The sequence below is a fragment of the Nycticebus coucang genome, chromosome 18 (genome assembly GCF_027406575.1).
Source record: "Nycticebus coucang isolate mNycCou1 chromosome 18, mNycCou1.pri, whole genome shotgun sequence".
In the NCBI taxonomy this organism is placed as follows: domain Eukaryota; kingdom Metazoa; phylum Chordata; class Mammalia; order Primates; family Lorisidae; genus Nycticebus; species Nycticebus coucang.
Window position 1 is genome coordinate 61,949,424 of NC_069797.1, and position 16,139 is coordinate 61,965,562.

General features: G+C 43.8%; 1 protein-coding gene across 2 annotated transcripts in view; it reads right to left on the minus strand.

Moving 5' to 3' along the window:
• KANSL1 (KAT8 regulatory NSL complex subunit 1) overlaps positions 1–10,923 on the minus strand; it is a 212,374-nt gene extending 201,451 nt beyond the window's left edge. For both annotated transcript variants that reach the window (XM_053567824.1, XM_053567822.1), the window contains exons 1-2: positions 10,119–10,923; positions 9,287–9,420 (exon numbers count right to left, since the gene is read on the minus strand). The gene's annotated coding sequence lies outside the window, so the exon portion shown is untranslated. The remainder of the gene's footprint in view (positions 1–9,286; positions 9,421–10,118) is intronic.
• Positions 10,924–16,139: the final 5,216 nt, after the last annotated feature.

Below are 16,139 nucleotides of genomic sequence, written 5' to 3' on the forward strand. Positions count from 1 at the left end.
GCCACCACGCCTGGCCTGAAGGGCATTTTTAATTTTGTCGACATATGCTGCCAAAATATCTTCAACACACACTCCATTAGCAGTTTTGAAGACTGTCACTCACAGCACAGTTCAATTGCCATTTTATTAGGCAAAAAATAGTATGAATGTCATTTAATCTGCATTCCTTTGATTAGTTACCAGAATAAAAATGTTTCACATATATGCCTCTTGGTCATTTATTTGTATTTCTTCTTTGTGAACTCTGGTCATGTTCTTTGTCAGTAAAGTTTTTCTTCCTTTCTCTAGGCTCACAAACTTTTTTGAAAACCAGTTGAGAGGAAATCACACGTTATTAGCAACTTCAGCTCCCCCTGCTGGCTAAAAAATCAATACCATGATCGAGTGCTGGATAAAAATACAAACCTTGGACTACAATTACAAGCTTGCCTATCTTCTGGCCTGTCGCTACAAAAGCAATATACACACAGTGATAAAAAAGAAAATTCTGTGTGTCTAAACTCATACTTAACCGAGTTGTAATGCAGAAGGGGAAGGAGATAACTGTTCAGTAATGTGCTAGAACTAATGTCACAAAGAATTCCAACAATGGCTTCCCTGCCAAATACTTGTATACTACCTGGGTGGTACATTAGAAGCCTAATTAGTATTAATTTCCTGATACTTTATTTTAATAATGTGAAAAATTCTGGCTATCAAATGACACTGAGTGCTCTGCCAACTGGTTCTCCTTCTCCAAAAGCAAAAATAACAAAAATACCTATGCCTTCCACATTCAAAGGAAAATTATTTTTAAAAAGTAATTAACTCTTGGCAATCCTATTCCAAAGCTGCTGGGATTTACAGTTCCACAAGGTAATACCAGGATTGGCAAATGAATGCAATTAACTCAGGTTTTCCATTGATACTTTTCTTTTTTTGTGGAGACAGAGTCTCACTTTATTGCCCACCATAGAGTGCTGTACTGTCACAGCTCACAGCAACCTCCAACTCCTGGGCTTAAGTGATTCTCTTGCATCAGCCTCCCAAGTAGCTGGGACTATAGATGCCCACCACAATGCCCAGCTATTTTTTTGTTGCAGTTCAGCAACAAACCCAAGGGACTGGGTTTGAACCTGCCACCCTTGGTATATGGGGCTGGCACCCTACCCACTGAGCCACAGGCTCCACCTTCCACTGATACTTTTCTAATGATATACATCCCAAACCTGGCAATGCAGTCCTTAGACCAGTGATTTTCTTTTTTTTTTGCAGTTTTTGGCCGGGGCCGGGTATGAACCGCCCACCTCCGGTATGTGGGGCCAGCACCCTACTCCTTTGAGCCACAGGCGCTACCAGACCAGTGATTTTCAACTGGTGTGTCATGAGAAGATCTTAAGTGTGCTGAGAAAAATATTTTTTTGTTTGTTTGTTTGTTTTTTTGAGACAGAGTCTCATTTTGTCATCCTGGGTAGACTGCTGTGGCATCACAGCTCACAGCAGCAACCTCAAACTCTTCAGCTTAAGTGATTCTCTTGCCTCAACCTCCCAAGTAGCTGGGACTACAGGTGCCTGCCACAAGCCTGACTACTTTTAGAGATGAGGTCTCACTCTGGCTCAGGCAATCCACCCACCTTGGCCTCCCAAGTGCTGGGATTACAGGCGTGAGCCACCACACCTGGTGAAAATTTTTCTTTCTTTCCTTTTCTTTTTTTTTTTTTTTTTTGAGACAGAGTCTTATCTTGTCGTCCTAGGTAGAGTGCCATGGCATCATAGCTTAGAGTAACCTCCAACTTTTGGGCTCAAGCGTTTCTCTTGCCTCAGCCTCCCAAGAAGCTGGGACTACAGGTGCCTGCCACAATGTCCCCATAGTTTTTTAGAGACAGGGACCTCACTCTTGCTCAGGACAATCCACCAACCTTGGCCTCCCTGAGTGCTAGGATTATAGGAATAAGCCACTGCACCCAGCCTGAGCGGAAAAAAAAATTTTTTTTTTTTTTGCAGTTTTTGGCCGGGACTGGGTTTGAACCCGCCACCTCTGGCATATGGGGCTGGTGCCCTACTCCTTTGAGCCACAGGTGCCATCCATGAGCGAAAATTTTTAAAGATTAATTAAATTACATTTTTAAAAAGTTCAAAGTACAGAAGTATATTCTTTTTTCTACTCTTTTTTTTTTTTTGTGGTTTTTGGCCGGGGCTAGGCTTGAACCCGCCACCTCCGGCATATGGTACCGGTGCCCTACTCCTTGAGCCACAGGCACCGCCCCTTTTTTCTACTCTTTATTTTTTTTGTTAGATCAACATAATTTAAGTGTGCATGATGGAAGTTTAACTATAGGTTCAAGCATACTATGAGGTAAAAAAGGTTGAAAAACACTGCTTTAGGCCAATCATTCAACACACATTTACTAAGTGCCATTAAGTGTAAACAGTGAAGATAAAGGACAAGAGCCAGCCCTTGCTCTCAAAGAACTTACAGACTAGTTGGGATGAAAGAAGCAAACCAGTGGCCTGGCACTAGCACTCTGGAAGGCCAAGGCGGGTAGACTGCCTGAGCTCAGGAGTTTGAGACCAGCCTGAGCAAGAATGAGCAGATCCCATCTCTACTAAAAACAGAAAAACTGAGGCAAGAAGATGGCTTTTGAGCCTGACAGTTGGAGGTTGCTGTGAGCTATGACACCATTCACTCTACCCAGGGCTATGACAGCTCAAGACTCTAACTCAAAAAAAAAAAGAAGAAAAAGAGGGGGCGGCACCTGTGGCTCAGTGGGTAGGGTGCCGGCCCCATATGCCGAGGGTGGCGGGTTCAAACCCAGCCCCAGCCAAACTGCAACAAAAAAAAAAATAGCCGGGCGTTGTGGCGGGTGCCTGTAGTCCCAGCTACTTGGGAGGCTGAGTCAAGAGAATCGCCTAAGCCCAAGGATTTGGAGGCTGCTGTGAGCTGTGTGATGCCACAGCACTCTACCGAGGGCGATAAGGTGAGACTCTGTCTCTACAAAAAAAAAAAAAAGAGAAGCAAACCAGCAATCACTGCACACTACAAGTGCTTAGGTATATACATGCACTGTATGCACATGCACACGCACTCAGAGATGGTGCCTGGATCCATAGGAAGCACTCCATGCCAGCTACTGTTATTGTTACTATTATCACTACTGTTATTAGAAAACTGGGGAGAGTAAACTTCTACAACTGGGTAGAGGCCATTTTAAGCAGAGGTTAACTGCTTGTGTGAAGACCCAGAAGCACAGAAGGAACTGAAAGTAGTCTGTACCACTGAGTACAAGATGCTCCGAAAAGAGCAGAGGCCAGATCTTCAAGGGTCTGGGGTGCCTGGCAAAGCATTTGAACTCTATCTTAGGAGAGCCATGGTATAGGAGGGATATGATCCTATGATTAGATCTGCATTTTACAAGGATGTTGGCAGTAACTTGCAAGGCAGAAAGAAGTCAAGGGCAGTGATTAGAAGGCAACAATTCATATAGGCAAAGGGTGATGCAGGTCTGAACTCAGAAGAGTAACTAGGAAAACATTATGAGCTAGGATCTCAACAACATGTGACTAGTATGGCACAAGAAGGAACCGAAAGGCCTCCCAAATCCCTAACTTAAGTGACTGGATGGGTGACAATATCTAGGATATGGAGATAGGAAGATGCTGGAGCTGGGCGCCATGGCTCATTCCTATAATCCTTGCACTCTGGGAGGTCACGGTGGATGGATTGCTTAAGCTCAGGAGTTCAAGACCTACCAGAGCAAGAGCAAGACCCTCTCTCTAGTAAAAATAGAAAACCTAGCCAGGTATCATGGCAGGTGCCTGTAGTCCCAGCTACTCAGGAGGCTGAGACAAGAGGGTCACCTGAGCCCCAAGAGTTTGAGGTTGCTGTGAGTTAATCTGAGGCCATAGACAGAGCAAGACTCTGTCTCAAAAAATAAAAAATAAATTTTAAAAAAATTAAGTAAGGTTTAGGCTCAGCACCTGAAGCTCAGTAGCTAGGGCACCAGCCACATACACCGGAGCTGGTGGGTTTGAACACAGCCCACGCTAGCTAAACAACGACAACTGCAACAACAACAACAACAAAAAAAAAAACAGCCAGGCATTATGGCAGGCACCTGTAGTCCCAGCTACTTTTTGGAAGGCTGAGGCAAGAGAATTGCTTAAGCCCATGAGTTTGAGGTTGCTGTGAGCTGTGATGCCACAGAACTCTACCCATGGTAGAGTGCTTGAGACTCTGTCTCCAAAAAAAAAAGTCAACCACGATCACATAACCAAGAATGATGATATTATATCTAATTGGCAAGAATAAGCAATAAAACTCTTTTTTTACTAGAACTTTAATGGGAAGTTAATTTTTTTAAGTCTGACCTTGCAGTTCCATACTAGAAATATAATTTATAAACTCAAAATTCTTCAAGATCCCCAGGAGAACATATGCCCTAGATTACGGGACCATTTGGGTACATATCCCTTCAACTACTGTTCAAGAATTATTCTGCTCTTTCAATTAGGGTTCTTGACACTTCTCTGACTTCTAAACACAGAAGAGGAAAAGATATAAGGATTAAGATGCTGGGGTTTTTTTTTTTTTTTAATTTTGTATTTAATTTTTTAATTTGATGCAAACATCAAAAGTGTGAAAAAACATAATACAATGAGAAGTACCCTCTCACTTTGTTCTCTATCTGCATAATTCCTAGACCTCATAAGTAACCAAAGACACCATTTTCTTATTTGTTCTTCTAAAGTTTTTTAACGCATACACAAGCCAATACATCATACATGGTGTTATGCATCTTGCTTTTATCATTTAACTGGAGATATACAGGAGATACACCTATATCATATTTAATTACATTTTAATTCTGTCCTTTTACTTGTCAAGAATACTTTTTGTTTTTTTTGAGACAGAGTCTCACTTTGTCACCCTTGGTAGAGTGCCATAGCATGATAGCTTACAGCAACTTCAACTCTTGGGCTCAAGCTATCCTCTTGCCTCAGTTTTTCAGTTTTCAGTAGAGACAGGGTCTCACTCTTGCTCAGGCTGGTCTCCAACTCCTAAGCTCAGGCAATCCACCTGCCATGGCCTTCCAGAGTGCTAGGATTATAGGCGTGAGCCACTATGCCCAACTATTGTCAAGAATACTTTTTACATGCTTTCATCATAGCTCAGTCTGGCATGCAAGACCCCCAACAGCCCCTAAGAGCTACCTGATATTGGGGTGCCGATAGCAGTGGCTCACGCCTATAATCCTAGCACACTGGGAGGCTGAGGTTGGTGGACTGCCTGAGCTTAGGAGTTAGAGACCAGCCTGAGCAAGAGCAAGACTCCATCTCTAAAAAACAGCCGGGCATCATGGTGGGTGTCTCTGTTCCCAGCTACTCGGGAGGCTGAGGCAAGAGGATCACTGGAGCCCAAGAGTTTGAGATTGCTATGAGCTGTAACACCATGGCACTCTACCAAGGGGGTCAAAATGAGACTTTGTCTCAAAAAAAAAAAAAAAAGAGCTACCTGAGATAAATGATGGTGGCTCCATGCCACACCAAAAACCATGTATCTTTTCTCTCCTCCTACTTCTGCTCTTTTGCCCAATTCTCCTTCTCTCCGTTCATCTCCCATCTCAACTATGCCCTAACCCTAAAAACTAGACCTAGAAACAACACTGATACTGCTTAGTCATGGCTGGCAATATTCAGGCTTTAAAGTGGTGTGGACTCTTGATATAGAGGAAAAGGGAAAAATAACAATTTCTAAGGTAACTTCTAATTAATAAGAGTGCAATTTTTGGGGTGGCACCTGTGACTCAATGGAATAGGGCGTCAGCCCCACATGCCGGAGGTGGTGGGTTCGAACCCAGCCCTGGCCAAAAACTGCAAAAATAAATAAATAAATTAAAAGTGCAATTTTTTGATTGTAAATATCCTTAATACACTTCTAAGATGTAGTTTCAGTTTGAAGCAACTTTAAATGAGGAGTTTTTGTTTGTATTTTCCCTTACTACTTATGTTTCCTTTGGTTCTTTGTTTTGTGAAAAGGGTGAATGAGCATAATGGCCATTTCTATGAGGAGGGAAACAAGCACATATTCAGGTCTAACATGTTAGCAAGGCCAAACACAAATACGGAGTGCATTCTAAAATAATTGGAAACAAAGCGTTAGAACTGCAGAAAATGAGTATTTGGGCTCCAAAGTACACACATGAATTAACCTGTCATTTCTTTTAAAAATAAGTAGCTTCGGGGCACTCGTAGCTCAGTGGATGGAGCACTGACCACATGCATGGGAGTCAGTGGGTTTAAAACCAGCCCGAGCCTACTAAACAAAAAAAAAAGGGGGGTGGGGGGCTACCCGTAGATCAGTGGATAGGGCGCCAGCTGCAGGCACCGGGCTGGTGGGTTCAAATCCGGCTCGGGTCTGCTAAAAAAAAAAAAAATAGCTGGGCATTGTGGCAGGTGCCTGTAGTCCCAGCTACTAGGGAGGCTGAGGCAACAGAATCGCTTAAACCCAAGGGTTGGAGGTTGCTGTGAGCTGTGACACCACAGAACTCTACTGAGGGCAGCATAGTAAGACTCTGTCTCAAAAAATATATAATAAAATAAGTTGCTTCAAACTGAAACTACATCTTAGAAGTGTATTAAGGATATTCACAATCAAAAAGGAGCATAGAGGGTGGCGCCTGTAGCTCTGTGGGTAAGGCGCCAGCCCCATACATCAAGAGTGGCGGGTTTAAACTTGGCCCCAGCCAAACTGCAACAACAACAAAAAAAAGGAGGATAGGGGTGGCACCCATAGCTCAATGGGTAGGGCACCGGCCACATACACCAGCTGGTAGGTTCAAACCCAGCCCAGGCCAGCTAAACAATGACAACTGCCACAAAAAAAATAACTGGGTGTTGGGCGGCACCTGTGGCTCAAAGGAGTAGGGTGCAAGCCCCATATACTGGAGGTGGTGGGTTCAAACCCAGCCCCAGCCAAAAAAAAATGCAAAAAACCAAAAAAAAATAGCTGGTATTGTGGTGGGAGTCTGTAGTCCCAGCTACTACTCGGGAGGCTGAGGCAAGAGAATCGCTTAAGCCCAAGAGTTTGAGGTTGCTGTGAGCTGTGACATCATGGCACTCTACCAAGGGTGATATAGTGAGATTCTGTCTCAAAAACAAAAAGAAAAGGAACACAGAGTTCCAGCCCACAATATCGACGCTATCCTGCCCAAAGCAAAATACTACAATGTTTAAGTTTTTGAAATAATAAAAATAGGAGGAAAATATTAGCAAATAAAAAATTTGTTCAGACTTAGAAGACATTTTCCACGGATCAAAGGACTGGCAAGGAACATAAAATTAAGGCAGGCACATAGCTACATCCTCAAGTTGTTAACAGGTGGTAGCTCACAAAGTAGGCAGAGCTGACTTCCTTTCTGTATTCCTGCCACACAAGTGGCCTTTGGTACAACTTCAGGGATTACTGTATTATAACACAAGTTCATAGAGATTTAGAGGTAAAACCTTAAACATTACAAATACCTTCAAAAGCAGGCCTCCATATATCTAACACATTAGCTAAAAGCAAGGAAACTGTAAAATGAAATCCAATGTATTGATCCCAATCCCTTTGCCTGCTTCCTAAAGAGCATAAAGATGACCAGGTCCTGATGTTAAACATTTGCTAAGAAGTAGAAACAGTCTTACATAGATCCCCTAATTCTTGACAATTCAGGACTGGCTGTGTTACCCATGCAACCCCTCCAACTCTACAGGGAGAATGGCTAAAGAAATTGTGCCACTTTGGCTTTCTTTATATTAGTGTGTGCTCATTATCCAACAATAGCAGCTGAAATACAAATGAAGATGAGAATTCAGTCTACAATACCTAAAAATGTCCCACAAGTCCGACTGCATTATTTTCTGATTTATCCACTGAATTAATCTGGAATTCCACGGAGCAGATTGCCACACAACCACCTTTTTTTTTGGAGATAGAGTCTCAAGCTGTCGCCCTGGGTAGAGTGCCATAGTGTCATAGCTCACAGCAACCTCCAACCTGGGCTCAAGCAATCCTCTTATCTCACTTTTTCTAGTTTTTAGTAGATAGGCGGTCTCGCTTTTGCTCAGGCTGTTCTCAAATTTGTGAGCTCAAGCAATCCACCCACCTTGGCCTCCCAGAGTGCTAGGCGGTACCCGGCCTTTTATCTTTTTCTTTTTTTTTTTTGGAAACAGTCTCACTCATAGCTCACAGCAACCTCAAACTCTTGGGCTCAAGCAATCATCTTCCCTCAGACTCCCTAGTTGCTGAGACTGCAGGCACCCGCCATAACACCTGGCTATTTTTAGAGATGGGGGTCTAACACTTACTCAGGCTTGTCTAGAATTCCTGAGCTCAGGCAATCCAGCCACCTCAGACTCCCATAGTTCTGGGATTACAGGCGTTGAGCCATCGGGCCTGGCCACACACAACTACTTTAACCACGCTAGTTAGTAGTTACCAACTTCACTCTAAAGGTTGAAGTTGGTGGAGGGCTTCTGTCACTCTGTACCCTTCCCCATCTTTCCTCCCATATTTTCCCTACATAGACCTTAACATTTTCCCCATACTTAGCCCTAATGGAGAGTTCTTTGGCCATCTATATATGAGATTAGAGAAGCCAAAACAGACTGGAGAACCACCACATCAACAGCTTTTTCATCTAAAGGTCACCTGTCCACACTGCCCAAATGAGGTTTAACCGGTGAGACAAAACTTGGCACAAGTGCTACCTATTGAGAAGTATAATGTAAAATTTCATGCTAAGAACTAGGGAGCAGCAGGATTCTCCAAAGAGCCATACATGTAAACCAACAGGTCTTAGAATGTTCTAATATACTATATGAAGTTTCAGAGTAAACAAATGGTTAATGACACATCTTTTAACACGTGAATCAGCTACTGATTTGCAAGAGTGGGACACACCTTAATACCTATGACTCTAAAGTACCTGTTTGAAAGTGGATCCGGTTGTCTGAATTACCAACCCATCTTACTAAGATTGAACATAACTTTACAACTACGTAGGTTGTCATAAAGTTAAAAACATGATCATGTCATTATAATGGAAGTTAATCTAAGAACTTCATTAATATTTTAACACCAATAATCAAGAACGGCAGCAACACAAAGGTGTAACCAAACAATCCTAGGAAGCAAATACTTTTTGAGGACAGAGAAGTGTAAAGAAAAGGGATTGAAGAATAGCAAATCCAAAAATGAGAACATTCTCAATTCTAAAGGAAAATTTAAAAATCAGGCTGGTAATGAAAAAATAACACATCTTACCTTAAGAGGCATCCAAATAGCGTTCATAGTGTCAGGAATAGATCAGACAATACTCAGAAAGAGCAAGAAGGGAGTCTTAGTAATTCCCTTAATCACCGAGTATTAGCAGTAATTTTTTGGTTTTGAGCAGGTATCTGAAAGAGAGAACTTTCGTTTAGACTAAAAATTGATCAAAAAAATGATAAGTTTAAGCTATCTGCACAGAGATTTGAAGTACTACTTGCCTCACAATACTAAGAAGGTATGCAAAATACAGTACGCTTTAGAAAAATAGTAAATGAGTGTATGTGTATCTCTACATGTGTATGAAATAACTTCATATAACAAGAGAAATAAACATGTAACATACATTCTGGATAATGTAAAATTGCTTATCAAAGAATTAGAAAACCAAAATCCTGAGAGGAAAAAAATGATTATCAAGGCTATTTCATAAACATTATTGAGAGATCATTTGTTAACTAACAATCTAAAAAAGACCTTTGCCATATTTAATTTTATTTAGGAAATTAAAACCTCTCTGACATAAGTTTAAGCTTAAATTAAGTTTCAGAGCTGGTTTTATATGAAAAATAAAATCTACTGACTTAAGTACCTACCATAAGCAAATAAAAGACCCTTCTTCCCTAGAGATCTTTAAAAGCACACTAAACAACTTAATTTTGAGGACAGAAAGAAGGCAAGTTTGCCTGGAGGCAGGAAGATGGACTAATTTACTTCTTGAGGTATCCTTGTTCAAGTCCTAGGCCTGCATAAAATTCCAGCTTAACCAGTTGCTGCTTCGCTTAAAATGGAGGCTTGCCTGAGTAGGGACAAAAATAACAGCACCCACCTCTTTAAAAACAAATGTTGAAAAGTACCCTCGTTTTTCAAAAATACTAAAAAATAAAAACCTCCGGAGTGGATTTGTTCTTGCTATGCATTTGTCACTTCGGCTTCAAAGACTTGGCATCACTTTACTTGGCTCATTGGATTTTAGGGGAGAAAAGGGGGAGTTTGACTCTTGACCCAAAGTCTCAGGCGAGTTTAATACTCCCTCCGCGACCCCCACCTCCAAAGCCAGCAGGAGAGAAAGCACGGCCTGAGTTCTCTCCCCTCCCCCCACCTTGGACCCCAGTTCCAAACCTGCCCCCCCACCTTCCCGCAGAGGGGCCACTCCTTCTGCCCCATTCTCCTGGTTAGGGAGGGGGCGAAGAGGGGTTTGGGCTTAGGGCAGGGGTGCCTGCGGCCGTTGCCCCGGCTCGCTTCAGGAGGGGCGGCCCGCGGGATGCAGCCTCCCTTCCTCTTCGCGTCGGTCCGTCCCACCTCGGCTCGGCCTGGCGCCCCGGGCTCCGCTTGGCGCCCCCAGCCCCGGCTCTCCCCCGGGACAGTCAGGCCCCCGGGCCACTCGGCCCACCGCCCGTGGCCCAGGCCTACTGGTGGGCGCGGGGCGGGGGTCCCTGCGCCCCACACACGCGTCGGCGCTCCCCCAGCCCAGCCGCTTCCAGGGCCCTCGGCGGCGCCCGCTTCCCGGGCCCCTCGGTCACCCGCCTCCTGGCCGGGCAGCCCCTTCAAGCTCCCCGGGTGGGGGCCGCCCCCTTTTCCCCACCATCACCCCTACCCACTCGTGCCCCCACCTCCAGGGGCACCAGGGCCAACGGCGGCTACCCCAACCCCGGACCTACCTGCACGGCTCAACCAAGCCTAGAAGTGGGGGCGGGGAAATCTTCCGCCCTCCTCTGTCTCTCATTGGCCCTTCCGTAACACATCGTGGATGCTATTGGCTGAGGGGTGGTGTCCGTCAGAGCAATGGGGCGGAACAGAAGGGGAGAGAGATGCTGGTGTCTCGGCGTCTCTGTCTCTGTGTATCTCTCTGTCTCTGTCTCTGTCTGGGCCCTTGCAAACGAAAGGCGTTTGGACGAGGGGGCCTAAGATGGAAGGACTGGGTGTAGAAATCCCAGCAGAGCTTCACGCCAGTCGAACACTCTGAACCCCGTACCTAAGTCCCCTGTAGGTCCTTTTCTCCATCACCCCCAACCCCTGCCCCTCACGCCTCTGGGTTCTTCATCCAGGAAGCGAGGTGATGAAAACTCAGGCCGGAAGGCCATGGGGCAGATTTTATATAAATATATATATGTGTATATATATATATACACATATATATATATACACACACACATATATATATATATATATAAAATAAACGCTTATAACTATTTATATATGAAGTCAACCAGATATAAGGTCACCAGGGCCTGGAAAGGGATGGGCACACATCTCACAGACATGGAAGGACTGGAGATATAATCGATGTAAGAAGGAATCAAAAATCACTCTCAGAGCTGATAACATTGGTTACCTGGGGAGGGAGGGAGCCTGAACGCTTAGGGATCCAAGTGAGAGGAAGACTTACGACTCCATGCATCTCCTTTGTATCTTTTTTTGTACCACTCAAAGATTCCAATTCAAAAAAATTAATTGATTTAATTTTTGACGTAATCTAAGGTCGCAAAACCAGTGGACAGACAAGATACTTGTCCAAGAAAATTGACACAACATGCAATTTAGGGGTGGTATGTTATTAAAGTTTTTAATACGTTCAGTTCCAAATACCAGGAGTGAAACTGAATGGAGGCGTCCCAGAGAAACGGAATTTATGCAACTTGGAAGAAGTTAGACAATCCAGAGAAGATTCTCTTTTCTAAGGATAGTGGCCTATGACACTATAAAGGATGAACTCCCCCAAAGAAATGTAATGAGATACCCACAGGAGGATGGCTGGGCATGGTGGAGTGGGCCTGTAGTTAGTTCCTTTTACTGGGGAGGCTGAGGCTGGGGGATCATCTGAGCCTAGGAGTTTGAGGTTGCAGTGAACTGTGATAATGCCACTGCACTCCAGCCTGGGTGACAGACAGAAAGAGACCAGGTCACTATAAGAAATTTAAAAATTAGGGGCAGCGCCTGTGGGTCAGGTTCAAACCTGGCTCTGGCCGGCTAAAACAGCAATGACAACTGCAACAACATCAACTAAATAGCCAGGCATTGTGGCAGGCACCTGTAGTCCCAGCTACTAGGGAGGCTGAGACAAGAGAATTGCTTAAGCCCAAGAGTTGGAGGTTGCTGTGAGGTGTGACACCATGGCACTCTACTGAGGGCCACATAGTGAGACTCTGTCCCAAAAAACAAAAATTTTTTTTTTTTTAAATTAGGGCTGGCCTCATGGCTCATGCCTGTAATCCTAGCAGTCTGGGAGCCCAAGGCGGGAGGATTACTTGAGGCTAGAAGGTTGAGATCAACCTGAGCAAGAGCTAGACTTAGATTCTACAAAAAGTAGAAAAAGTAATCTGGTGTGGAGAATGTGCTTGTATTTCCAGCCACTTGGGAGGCTGAGGCAGAAAGATGGCCTGAGCACGGGAATTTGAAGTTGCAATGGACTATGATGATAGCACTGCACTCTAGCCTAAGAGACAGAGCAAGATCCTGTATCAAAAGAGAGAGAGAAAGAGAAAGTTTTAGGTATATTGCAGATCTGAGAGGACAGGGAAAAGGAGCCCAGGATGGGGTATCATTCATTCCCAAGAAGGAAACAAATTATAAAAAGAAAACTTTATCAGTTAAGAATCTTCTGAGTTTATTTAATCTCCTTAAATCAATCCTGGAAAACACCTTCAGTCCAGCTCCTTATTTCACATCTTTGAAATGGAGCAAAAAATAGTATCTACCTATTAAGGTTGTTGTGAAAATTAAATTAGTTAACGTATATGATGGATTTAAAAAGTGCCTGACAAAGCCTAAACACTCCATTTTTAACTAACATCATTATTATGTTTAGCATCTTGTATTCCATATTTTTCATTTAAATGTTTCTAAATTAGAACACTTTATTTCTTCCAGTTACATTTTCATTCCTCTGGGAGAAAATATCAGTGTTTCTTTAAAGGTATTCTATACTCGAAAAAAAAAATTGCCACTCATAGTACAAAGAGCTAATTTCCATTTCCATAATGCTGTATATGAAGACCTCATATAAATCAATAAAGACCAGCAATCCTTGTATGCGACTGGTGGGAGGGTGAACTAGTACAGCCACTTTGGAAAAGACTTTGACATAATCTAATGAAATTTAAGGTAGGTATAGTCTATAACCCAGCAGTCGTACTACCAGATGTATATTATAAGAAAATGCTGGCTGGGTGCAGTAGATCACGCCTGTTATCCTAGCAGCCTAGGAGGCCAAGGCGGGTGGATTGTCCAAGCTCACAGGTTTAAGACCAGCCTGAGCCAGAGCGAGACCTCGTCTCTAAAGTAGCCAGGCACTGTGGCAGGTGCCTGTAGTCCCACCTACTTGGGAGACTGAGGCAAGAGAATAGCTTAAGCCCAAGATTTTGAGGTTGCTGTGAGCTATGATGTCACAGTACTCTACTGAGGGCGACAAAGTGAGACTCTGTCTCAAAAAAACAAAAAAAAGAAATGCTGAATTTTAAGTATCAGGATTTGTATACAAAAATATTCATATCAGCATCATTTCTCTTTGGTCCATGCTGCACCCCAAATGTCTAAGCATAAATTAGTTAAATTGTGGTTCTAAGAGTCTGACAGAATTCTAGTTTTTATTTATTTATTTATTTTTTTTTTGGAGACAGATCCTCAAGCTGTTGCCCTGGGTAGAGTGCTGTAGTGTCACAGCTCACAGCAACCACAAACTCTTCAGCTTAAGCAATTCTCCTGCCTCAGCCTCCCAAGTAGGTGGGACTACAGGCACCTGCCACAATGCCTGGCTGTTTTTTTGTTATAGTTGTCAATTGTTGCTTGGCAGGCTTGGCCTGGATTAGAACCCGCCATCTCTGGTGTATGTGGCTGGTACCCTAGCTGCTGAGCTACAGGCACCAAGCCCAGAATTCTAGTTTTTGACCAATAATACTATGCCTATTTTTGATGGGTACAGAAGTACTTGCTCTGTAACTATTTACTTAAATATACAAAATAGTGTACACACTTTACTGTATATATATTTCATAATAAAAATAAATTTTAAAAAATCTCCATAGAAAAATGGACAAAATATATGAGCATATGGTAGAATTTCTTTTTTTTTCCTTTGAGACAGAGTCTCACTTTGTCGCCCTCAGTAGAGTGTCATAGCGTCCTAGCTCATAGCAACCTCAAACTCTTGGACTAAAGTGATCCCCTTGCCTCAGCCTCCAGAGTAACTACAGGCGCCTGCCACAATGCCCGGCTATTTTTAGAGACAAGGTTTCCATCTTGCTAAGGCCGGCCTCCCAGATGCTAAGATTACAGGCATGATCTATCGCGCCTGACCCCATATGACAGAATTTCACAAAAAGGAAAACACAAAGACCCTTCAAGGAATGAAAAAATGCTTACTTCACTAAAATACATGCATTTAAGACTCCATTGAGATACTATGTTCAACTAACAGGCCACAGAGATAAACAATGCTTTCTAACTTTGTGTTGGCAATGGAGTGGGGAAGTAACCATTGTGATACTTAACTGGTAAAAATATGAGGGCTGTCCAGAAAGTGACCAGCCATGTATGTCTCTATTTTTCATGTTACATGGCTAGATACTTCCTGAATAGCCCTCAGATAAATTGTTCCAGTATCTATGAAGAGCAGTTAGGCAATAGCCATCAAAATGCATATATTCTTTGGCTCAGCACCTGTAGCTCAGCAGCTAGGGCACCAGCCACATACACCAGAGCTGGCGGGTTTGAATCTAGACCGGGCTTGCCAAACAACAATGACAACTACAACCAAAAAATAGCCAGGTGTTGTGGCGGGCACCTGTAGTCCCAGCTACTTGGGAGGCTGAGGCAAGAGAATCACTTAAGCCCCAGAGTTTGAGGTTGCTGTGAGCTGTGACACCACCACACTTTACCTAGGACAACAGCTTGAGACTCTGCCTCAAAAAAAAAAAATGGGGCGGCGCCTGTGGCTCAGTGAGCAGGGCGCCGGCCCCATATACCAAGGGTGGCGGGTTCAAACCCAGCCCCGGCCAAACTGCAACAAAAAAATAGCCAGGCGTTGTGGCGCCTGTAGTCCCAGCTACTCTGGAGGCTGAGGCAGGAGAATCGCCTAAGCCCAGGAGTTGAAGGTTGCTGTGAGCTGTGTGATGCCACGACACTCTACTGAGGGCAATAAAGTGAAACTCTGTCTCTACAAAAAAAAAAAAAATGCATATACTCTTTAATTGAACAGTTCCACCTCTAATAATTTGAACATTTATTCCCCTAAGTATTTATTAAATCCCTATCATGTGGCATACACTGTTCAGTGCCCTAGAATTTATCCTACTGATATATTCTTTTTTTTTTTTTTTTTTTGTAGAGACAGAGTCTCACTTTACCGCCCTTGGTAGAGTGCCCTGGCGTCACACGGCTCACAGCAACCTCTTAACTCTTGGGCTTACGCGATTCTCTTGCCTCAGCCTCCCGAGTAGCTGGGACTACAGGCGCCCGCCACAACGCCCGGCTATTTTTTGGTTGCAGTTTGGCCGCGGCTGGGTTTGCACCCGCCACCCTGGGCATATGGGGCCAGCGCCCTACTCACTGAGCCACAGGCGCCGCCCCCTACTGATATATTCCATTAAAGGTCTAGAAACATGCGGGTGGTGCCTTTGGCTCAAAGGAGTAGGCCACCGGCCCCATATGCCGGAGGTGGCAGTTCAAACCCAGCCCTGGCCAAAAACTGCAACAAAAAGAAAAAAAAAAAAAAAAGGTCCAGAAACATGGGCCTATTTATTTCATTATTATCATAGAATTGATCATGAGGAAAAAAGATTGAACCTCGCCCAGAGAATATAAATAAGATTATATCAGGGCAGTGCCTGTGGCTCAGCGGGTAGGGCGCCGG